General features: G+C 40.5%; 1 long non-coding RNA gene across 1 annotated transcript in view; it reads right to left on the reverse strand.

Annotated features, from left to right (window-relative positions):
- The window catches only part of LOC307030045, a 32,801-nt gene extending 21,671 nt beyond the window's left edge, over positions 1–11,130 (reverse strand). The window contains exon 1 of the long non-coding RNA XR_013805504.1: positions 11,017–11,130. This is a non-coding gene — a long non-coding RNA (uncharacterized lncRNA). The remainder of the gene's footprint in view (positions 1–11,016) is intronic.
- Between the last annotated feature and the right edge of the window lie 219 nt (positions 11,131–11,349).

Genomic DNA, 11,349 nt, shown 5'->3' on the forward strand with positions numbered 1-11,349 from the left:
GGGCATGGGTGGGAGCTGGTGGGTGGCCGCTGTCGCCCTGTTCGTCACACACTTCCTGCTCTTCCGGTGACCCTACCTGCACCAGGAGAAGCTGACGATAGCGAAGAAGATGACAACGAATGGGATGAAGACGGATCCAATGATGAACAGAGGAGCGTATATTCGTCGGAATCTGATTCTTCCGAATACAGTGCATCTGAAAGCTCCGATTCAGATTAGATTAACCATATAGCTTGGCTTCCTAAGCTACAGAACATTATCAGTGACGTTTAAGTTAGAAATGTATGCAGTACTGTGATTATTTTCATTTATGGAAGTACCATATTATGTGACAATTATACATTGTATAACTGTTTTATAAGTTTGTTTTCATTTGTTTTTAGTTACAACTATTAAAGATAGATTTTGTTATCATACACTATGAATTGCTTTCATTTTATGTTACTTTTCACTCCAGCATATGGCAGCCATCTTGGATATCTGGGTAAAAATGATGTTATAACGTCAAAATGATGTCAGAATCGGAATCCCCATGGTCAAATCAGTGCAAAAAGTGTATTTACACTTGATTGTAGGTGATGGGGTTCAAAAGTTACTTTTTCAGAGGGCGCTGGCGGCCATCTTGGATATTTTGGTCAAAACTACATTTTATCGTCAAACTGATGTCAGAATCGGTTTCCCCATGGTAGATTCAGTGCAAAAAGTGTATTTACACTTGATTGTAGGTGCTCTGGTTCAAAAGTAAATTTTTCAAGATGGCGCCGGCGGCCATTGTGGATTTGGCCCCCTTGCAAAAAATGCCGGCAAATTTTCGAGGGACCGTGTTTCTAAATTTTTTCTAAAAGGTCCATAGATGTCAAATCAATCGTCAAAACATGTTAGCCAGAGAATGGTCACGGGATTGAGGTCCTGGACCCAACTATTACCAAGCTCTTCTGACTCAGTCATGCAGCACTTCACTAAGCCTGAGGTGCGTTTCTAAATTTGGATTTTAAATGATATAGGCAGTATAGTTTAGCCTGCAACTGGACCTTGTGTGCCACAAAGAGTGATGATCCAGTAGGAACAGGACATCACTGTAATGCTAGCTGGATCAGCATTGCTACAACTGAAGGTGCGTTACCAGTGGTTTCGTCTTTAGTTATGTATGCTTGGCCTAATGGCTTACATTTCAAATTATTTCAACTTTGAGCTTGTTTACCGTTGACCTTTCAAAGCACAACCAATCAGATGACATAGGAACACAACTTATCATGCAGTTTTCACCATAAATGTATATGCCCAACCTCACTTTGAGCAAAGAGCGAATTGCATATCATCTGAATGCAGTGGCGAGCCGTGACTTTTATACCTAGGCCCTCTGACCCCCCCTTCCCTCGAAAAAAAAGAAGAGTTATTACGTCACAGCGTATACTTCAGCGGAATATCAAAACAACGGCCCGGGGTGTAAAACGCATCAATGCATGGGCGTCGCAGCCATTATATGAGGGTGGGACAAGTCCCCCCCCACTTTTTGAAATGATTAGTTTAGACCCCCCCACTTTTACCATGTGGAAAGTCCGTGAATCGGTCTATCCACTCGCCGCACTTTGTAGAGCGCTGTGTCAGTGTTTCACTATCAAATCCATTCCACTTGCTTATTGAGAGAATGCCCAAATCAATGAAACTCCGTACCATGTTTTCACTGGTACTTTGTACCAAGGCAGATTCTCACATAGCGCGCATGTTCAAGGAGTGTTGTCATAGTTGGACAGCTCAGATCTGTTGTATGAAGCGATGCCGGTAGCAGAGGTAAGGCACACATACCAAATGTTCAGGAAATGGTTAATACTAGTGATGGCGAGATGAAGCCTTATGAAGCTTTAAAGCTTTCCAGCCAATAGAGAGCCGCAGTGACGCGTCCTTAAACCCGGAAGTAAACTTCTTCCGGTTCCTTCGTCTAAAACGCAATGCAATTTATCCATAGGATTTTGGAAAATAGCTCGAAATAAGGTCTGTGGTTGACACATATTTAAGAGATGGATCACGTTTTGTTCAGCCGGATAATATCCACATGTCAACCCTACTTTTATAATTTTGGAATAATAAATCTAGTCGGCAGAAGCAAAATGCTAACGTTATGCTATAAACGAACTACAAGCCAGTACAGCAGCAGGGTCGCACGACTTCAACGTCACGCCAACTTAAGATCGTTTCAACTGACTTGCACTGAAACTGCACTTTGAAAACTTTAAATATATTAACATTTTAAACTGTATACCCCGGTTATCTAGGCCCGTTTGTGTTTAATGTATACCACGTTTATCTAGGCCCTTTTTGTTTTATGTATACATGTCACACTGTGGGAAACGATATTTCGATATTTCTGGATGTATAACACATGTAGAATTTTTGACAATAAAGCTGAATTTGACTTTCGCGTGCTTGCATATTTTAACAAAGCTTTTCATTTTAGCCACACTGAATTTAACTAGAATTCATGGCTGTGTCAATTACCAGTCTGATATCGTTTTACAAAGATGACAAGAAGAGTGTAGATAGAGGAGAGAACCACTACAAGTCAGGACACGTAACAGTTCAGCCTAGATGAAGGTGTGCTTACCGGTGTTGTCAGGGCTAGCATGAGGGACAAGGTTTATAGTGTCGGTGAGTAGTGATAGCAAGAGTACCGTTAACCTTTTAAGACCGAGTTAATTTATTCACATTAATTCCCATCAAAAAATCAATTTTATGTGTCACATGAAATCTTTATTAGGCAAGGCAAGTTTATTTATATAGCACTTTTCAACACAAGGCAATTCAAAGTGCTTTACAAAAAATGAAAGACATTAAGAAAATGGCATTTAAAATCAGTCATTAAAAAGAAAAGCTAATAAAAGAAACATTAAAAGAAAAAATACATGGATAAAAGTTACAGTGCAGTCTAAGATATTAATAGTTCAATTAAGAGCAGCGAAAAAAAGAAAAGTCTTCTGCCTGGATTTAAAAGTAGTAAGTTGCAGCGGACCTGCAGGTTTCTGGGAGTTTGTTCCAGATATTTGGAGCATAATAACTGTACGCTGCTTTACCATGTTTAGTTCTGACTCTGGGGACAGAAAGCTGACCAGTCCCTGAAGACCTGAGAGATCTGGATGGTTCATCATTTAGCAGGAGGTCAGAAATGCATTTTGGTCCTAAACCATTCAGTGCTTTATAAACAGCAGCAGTATTTTGAAATCTATTCTTTGACACACAGGAAGCTAGTGTAAAGACTTCAGAAAAGGAGTGATGTGATCCACTTTCTTAGTGTTAGTGAGGAACCAGTGTAAAGACTTCAGAACAGGAGTGATGTGATCCACTTTCTTAGTGTTAGTGAGGAACCAGTGTAAAGACTTCAGAACAGGAGTGATGTGATCCACTTTCTTAGTGTCAGTGAGGACTCGAGCAGCGGTGTTCTGAATCAGCTGCAACTTCCTAATATATTTTTTAGTGAGACCTGTGAAGACACCATTGCAGTAGTCCAGTCTACTGAAGATAAAAGCATGGACACGTTTTTCCAAATCCTGCTGTGACTTTAGTCTTTTAATCCTAGATATGTTCTTTAGGTGATAGTAAGCTGATTTAGTAACTGTTTTAATGTGACTGTTGAAACCAATAACTAATTTAACCCGCTGACAAGAGAGCCTACCTCCGAAGATCGTGACTGGCTGAGGGACAGACTCGGGGGCAGGTTCTCAGGAATTTATTGGCTTCTCTCCCCCGAGCCAGAAGAGGAACACTACAGCTTGGAAACACTTACTGTTCCTGAAATTATCAAATCTGTTGGGCATCAGGGACCTGAGGCAATTGTGGCAAGCATGGCATTGTCTGAAGAGCAACAGAGGGCAATTCAGGTGGCTACCACTGGTCAGCGAACCAGCCCAAACTGGCATTTGTTCAGGAAAGGAAGGTTGACTGCCAGCAACTTTGGAGCTGTCCTGAGGTCAAAGCGTGTGACTGCTTCCTTTATTGCCAGGGTGCTAGGGCATCAACAGGCCCTTGATGGTGTTTTGTCTGTACAGTGGGGGACTATGAATGAATGTGAGGGCGTCAGGGCATTCACCACTGCAACTCAGATGCAGGTCCATGAGTCAGATTTGTTGCTCTCCCAATCAGGATTGTTGGGGGCATCTCCAGATGGTCTGGTAGGGTCTTCCGCTGTGCTGGAGGTAAAGTGTCCCTACGGAGCAAGGGAAGTGACAATTAGTGAAGCATTGCAAATCAAGGGCTTCTTTGTCAGTAAGGAAGGAGAAACATTCAGCCTGCGTGAGGAACATCCTTACTGGCACCAAGTGCAAGGTCAGCTTCACCTCACTGCAAGAAAGAAGAAGAAATAATAAAATTGTGAATTGTTTTTAATTTACATTTACTCGCCTTTGCAATGTTGTGGTTGTTAGAGTGTTAGGTTTTCTGTCAGCTCGTCTGTTGGGAAGATATAAAATATAGTTTCATGGAAGTCACACCGTCACATACTGTAAGAGCATTAAGACATACAGTACATAGGCTAAAACAAAACATCTAAAGATATAACCTTGCACTTTGATAAGTCTCGTGAACATTTTCACTATTTTGACATTTTTATAGATGAAAATTGAACTAAAGAAATAAATGGTAGATTAATACATATTGAAAATAGTTGTCAGCTGCTACACTAATTATAATAGTTATATTTCTTAATTAATTAAGATAAGATATTACTGTATTGATCCCAATTTGGGAAATGTTTGTGTTGCAGCAGCATAACAAGAAAAACAAAATATAAGTTATTATATATACAAAAGTATGTGAGGGATGGAATATTAAATTGAATATAAATGTAAAATGTAGATGTGATTTTACGTCCAAGAGAAGCTATGGAGCAGAGAGTTCTCTGCCAGCCAGAGGTGATTTGTTATTAGTTCAATATGTCAAACTGATTTCCCTGACTACAATCTTTAGTTACATGGTGAAACGTTATGCTGCTTGCACTAATAAGACTTATCATATAAGCCACACAGGTTTTAATAGGATGTATTCATTATCTTTACTTGTGTTGCGGTCTTTTCAGCAGCGCCATCTCTATAACGGCGATACAGTCACTACCCATTATTTACATTTCACCCTGACATGGACAAAAATGTAACGTCAGCTTACCTCATGGCACGAATCAAGACTCTCCTTTGGAAAACATTGGCCGGGAAACGATAGAACAAGCACGTTTCATGCGAAGACCTGTGGCTGCAACCCGGAGCAAAGCAACAAACCATTGCGTAGCTAACTAGTAGCGCTAGCTTTAGCTAACGTTAGCCAACGAAACGAACTGCCGAGTAAAATTGGAAAACACTGGTAATTAATTATTCTATAATTTGTAAAACTACGGTGTTAAAAACGACAATTTCAAAAATACAGATTCTAATGGTCAGATATAGATATACAGATACTAAAGATAGGCAGGTACTTGCTTTTAAGCAGAACACAGGGGAAAACAAACTTAGCGGGAATGTTTACGTGTTCGGCGTAATGACGTACAACGGCCTCGACAATTTCTGTAGTCCTATTCAGCCATTCGGTAACAACCATCGTTTTTCAGACACGTAAACTCTTCAAAAATCCCCAGTGGGGTCACTGCTGATGTATTTAATGTCGTAGAACAAAACGTCAATTACCTCTTAAATTTGTGTCAACCACAGACCTTATTTCGAGCTATTTTCCAAAACCCTATGGAAAAAATGCATTGCTTTTTGAGGAAGGAACCGGAAGTGCTAAAAATGCTAACTTACTTCCGGGTTTTACGACGCGTTACTGCAGCTCTCTATTGGTTCGCAAAAGGGTTCATCTCATGAGGCTTCATCATGGGCTTCATCTGAACACAAACCCCCTGTTGGTCAAAGTGTGTAAAACAGGCAGATTGGACATCTGAACAGTGTGCTCTATCTCATACCGACTTCCCAATGAGTAAAGCCTTAGAATAACTCTAAACAATGAACATTAAATATGTTCATGTTAACAATATTGTTTTTATTCCAGTTGAACGATTGTGATTTAAAAGCCTAAGGAGGCTGGTAAACATTGCAAAGAGGGATTTGTATTCCTTAGTAATATTCATAAATGTAACCATGTTGTAGCCTGAGAAAGGCTAAACCATATCAAAGAATACATTTATGAACTACATTATCTCATTTAGCTGTAGCTTTTATAAACAACAAAAAAGACGTATTGACAAGTCGTTGAACCAGGGACCCTACAGTCGCGAGTCAACTGCTTTCCAGCTGAGCCACAGCACACACACTGAATCTCCCTGAAAACATTGTAAGATATTTATTCCTGTATTTATTCATTTATTTATTCATGTTTTTATTCCTACATTTATTTATGCTTGTATCTATTTATACTTATGACATGTTCCGACCTCTATATAAGTGAGGGTCTGAGCTCTTTTAATTCCATCGTGTCACCAGCGGGCCCGGGTACAGGAGGAGTAGATATGGTTCTTATTATACATCCATGGGTATTATGAGCGTTGTGGTTCAACGGTTCAACCGATCTGAATCGCTTCCTGAAGCAGTCACGTGGTATCGACAGACAGCGAGGCTTCGTTTGTCATCGATGACGCCACTGGCCCAAAACGATACAAGCCTCGATACATGCTTCACAAAAAGCTTCGGGATTACTCGACACACGCTCCGAAGCCTCGGCGCAATACGTAACATCACTAGTTAATACAGCGAAAATTAAAGCTGACGATCTCTTGGTTTGATATGTTTTCTCCCCCAGACAACATGGACATAAGAAAAAAAATGTCAAAGAAGAGGAAAGAAAGTCATCAGCTGGTAGCAGTTAATCAGTTAACAGTTGGTAAAACTAACTTTTTTTTAAAAATGTTTTCAAATATAATTTTGTAGAATATCTTAGGCCCTCAGAGAGGCTCGCCACTGTCTGAATGCTGCTTTGGTGACGCTGATTAAATGTACTTGAAAATGTATTTGTTGCCATTAAATCACTACCAAATATATTTTTAAATAAATATATCAAGAGATTTTCTATATTTTGTTATAATGATGATGACTGGCGGGCTCACATCCACCTGATATTCTGAGACGTGCTGCTACCTAAAATAAGTCCTCAGCGTTATGTATAACTAGGACTCATGTATCCACTTGCTGAAAGTCAAACACGGTTTCTTCCTCATGTCAAGCGATTGACATAACAATGGCCTCATTTTCCACAGAGCAGCCATAATTTCCAGGTTCCCAGCGCGCCTGCTGTCTAGGAGGCAGGAAGAGAGCCGCACATCATAACACAGCATCTGCCCCCCCCCCCAATGGCTTTATAATGATCATGGAATCCGTTTGTTTATCCTCATGCAAACAATGTCAGTCACTGATAGAGCTCCTCATTCCCCACTAAACTGCTGGGAAAGTTCACACCATTCCAGATTAAAGAGCGAGGTGCATCCAAGTGCTATTTTTTTATATAATTATATGCCAGATATTTTAATTCCAGATGTTTGATTCCAGATGTGTAGACCGTCATTATAATAAACTCTGTACCGTGATGTCTGCCAGCTGTCTGTTCTTCAAATCTCTTCATTTTCTTCTCTGCCCTTTTTCCCTTCAAACATCAGTCCGGCCTGACACTTATCTCAAACTCCAAACTGTCTCTACATCTTTTCCTCTCCCCGACGCTTTGACATTTCTGTCCGTCTGAAAGATAAAATAACCTCTCGGGCAGAGCTGATATTATTCTGTTCTCTCTGTGCCGTCAGGGGCAGTCTGTGTCACCACAGCTTGATGTTTTCTGACTGTCCCTCTCCTCTCCCTCTCACCCAGTTTCAGCCAACACCATGCTGCATGCGCTCACAGACTGACGCACAGAAACACACACACAGTTTTTTTCTCCTGAATCCTGGCAGCAGGTCCTCTTCATGCGAGGCCACGACAGTATTGTTCTTCTCCGCCAGTAGAATAACTTGGTGCATCCTGTGGCCTGCAGGCCACTCTTTTATAACCTTGTTTTCTCTCTCAGGTGAAATATTTTCACACCAGCTATGAGCCGGGGTAGATAGAGAGTGGCGGGGCGAGAGGTGACGAGCGTTTCCGGCTCTCACACGGCTCGGGCCAGAGCTGGGCCCCGCACTGCAGATAACACACTGCCCGAGGAAAACAGGTTTCATTTAAATAGAAATCTACTGGAGTGTGTGTGGATGTGGGCAAATAAAAACATCAAAGGCCGATGCTGTGTACAAGCTCACGCTGTCTGACACACAAAGGGCTGCAGCAACAATTTCTCTGGCGTTAGTTTGCAGCCGGCTGTCAGTCGCAGTTTGCTATGGACTTTAGAAATGTCTGCACATGCACACATATGAACATCCAGTGGCTGAGCTAAAACGTGTGCAGTTTGTCCACAAAAAAATTAAGAGGAACCTAACATCCCGTTTTACAAGTAGCTTGAAGAAAGCCCTTTCATAAATGTAGAACAATTTAAAAAACCTTATTTACACTTCCTGTATACAGACAGCAGAGAAAGGGTGTGGAGTGAATAATCTGAAATTGAATATGCCTTTGTCAAGTGGACACAAACACAACCAACCCAACTAAAAGCTGATTCAAAAAGAAATGCATCACTCCTATGTTAGCAGCTCTACAACACTGGCTCCCAGTCAAATCCAGATTTGAAATTAAAGTTCTTCTTCAAGATTCAAGATATTTATTGTCATATGCACAGTAAACAGACAGTTACACCGTACAATGAAAATCTTACTTTGCTAGTCCACCCTACGCAAGTAGAATACAGGAATATAAAATAAATAAATATTTTGAAAAAAACAAATGAGTTTGGCACACGGCAACAGCAGCATAAAAGGCCACATAAGTAGCAGCAGTATATAAATAGTTGTATTGCACATGGTTCACAGTGTATCAAATATTGCACGGCAGACAACAAGTGCACTATGCATTGTTAAAGTAGGTAGTGCAAATGGTGAGTGTCAGTGTGTCTGTGTAGCACTCACAGTTCAATCAGTGTGTTCATCAGCCTGATGGCCTGTGGGTAGAAACTGTCAGTCTTGTGGTCCTGGATTTCAGACTCCTCTAGCGCCTGTAGAGTAAAGAGTCTGTGCTGTCCCTGATGATGTTGTGTGCTCTCCTGGCGGTGTAAACGTCCCGAAGTGAGGGGAAGGCTGCTCCTGAGATGTGCTGTGCAGTTTTTATCACACGCTGGAGTGCCTTCCTGTCCTGAGCAGTGTTCTTCTGTTTAACAAAGCACTTAAGGCTCAGGCACCATCCTACCTAAAATATCTCAGTCCCCTATGGTATCCCCATCCCAGAGTGAAGGTTTGTTCATGGTTAGAGTCTGCAAAACTAGATCAGGATGCAGAGTATATTTGATATGCTATCTTGTAATTTTATTATATTCTTATTAAATTATATATCTTTTACACTGTGACTCATGTCTTTTGATCTGTGAAGGCCACTGGGACAAATGTATTTTGTGATATCGGGCTGTATACATTGGATTTAATTTTTGATTTGATTTGATGTTGGTCCAGGTTGATTGATATTTAAAAACACGTAAAACTGTTGGCTTACATGGTCCCCTTAACAACCTGATAATATGTGTGCTTTTTATTTTTCAATATATTATTTAATGTATATATATTCAAGAACTTGATATGAATCTGCAAGGTGAACAGGCTATTAGCTGACATACATTCTGGTTAATATGCGCTGCTCTGAAGGATCCACCAGGCTAACCCATTGATTTTATAAGTGTGTTCTATCAATATAACCGTCCATGTTTTTTTCTTTTTAACATCTGCAGTAGTCATATTTCTGCTATGGCTACATCTGTGTCTCTGTGTAGAACACAATGCCAGCCTGTCTTCTTATCACCTCATCACATCATTAACACCATGTTAAAGTGCGTTCATCACACAGGTGTGTTGTCTACCTGCCACATAATTTCCATACGCTGCCTGCGTTCCTGCAGGTGCATGATGGTTATGTCTGCATCTGGAGGGCAGTGTTGACTCACCGCCTGTTTATCTCTGATCCCTAATCAGCTAGCTCTGAATAATAACCAGCGATGGCAGCCGTTGATATCAACAACATCCAAAACAAAGAGCACACAGACAGAAGATGAAGTTCCTCTTTCATAAATATCACCGGTGTGATCCGGATTTGAGTTTTTAGCAGACGTGGGAGAAGAACTCAGATCTTATCCTTTATTGAAAGTAGAAGTACCACAGTGTAGGAATACTCTGTTACAGGTAGAAGTCCTGTAGTCAAAATGTTACTCAAGTAGAAGTACAACATTATTAGGAATACAACTTAAAGTACCAAAAGTAAAAGTAGTCATTGTGCAGATTGGTCCATTTCAGAATAATAGATATGATATGTTTTATAATGATTGATCATGAAAGTGTTCTCAAAGCTGGTAAAGGTGCAGCTAGTTTGAATGACTTTGTATACTGCAGGGTAGCTTTTGGATTTACTCCAGGTGTAACTAAAGTCTGATTTAACACTTGGTTATATTTCCCATCATTCATCCACATCTGTAAAGTACCTAAAGGTATTAAATATATGTACAGTAGTGCAGTAAAAGTACACCAATTACCTCTGAATTGTAGTGGAGTAGTAATAAAAAGTAGCAACAAATTGAAATACTCAAGTAATGTACAAGTCCCTCAAAATTGTACTTATGTACAGCACTTGAGTAAATGTACTTAGTTATTTTACACCACTGGTTTGAAAAGAAGAAGTTGAATATGGAGTAATTACCGTGATTGATTAATTTACACTTAAAAAACATTGTTGAGCCATTTCTCAAATCCTAATGCAACACACAGATGATTGTCTGGCATTGAGTTGTTTTTACATCTGTCTTCATTTCCTTTTTGCATTATTTCCCTTTGTCGACTTCATCAAAGCTGTGACCTTGTAACATTTCCTGTGTACTTACAGGAGTAGAAAACAAATTGCATAAAAATAACTCCTAATAGCTGTTGTTTCTGCTTATTACCTGATGTTATGGCGTGTTATTGCAGCGCTGTGTGTGGATGACAGCTCTTCTGTAGGTCTCTGCGCTGCGTGCTGCTCCCTGATCAGTCTCAATAAATCACAGCGCAGACACTTTGAAATACAGCCGACCGGCCCAGATTAAAAGGGAGGCGGGGGGAGGGGGGGGGGGGCTTTTCACGTACAACTCAGTTAGTGCATAGCATAGGAAGAGAGTTTGACACCTAAATTACCCACAAAGCAGTGCAGATTAATCATTCATTCTTGTGCAAGCCACGGCATGCACCTCTTGACACACAGAGAGACGGAGCTACACACACACACACACACACACACA

The sequence above is a fragment of the Notothenia rossii genome (assembly GCF_949606895.1).
Source record: "Notothenia rossii genome assembly, chromosome: 2".
Classification (NCBI taxonomy): Eukaryota; Metazoa; Chordata; class Actinopteri; order Perciformes; family Nototheniidae; genus Notothenia; species Notothenia rossii.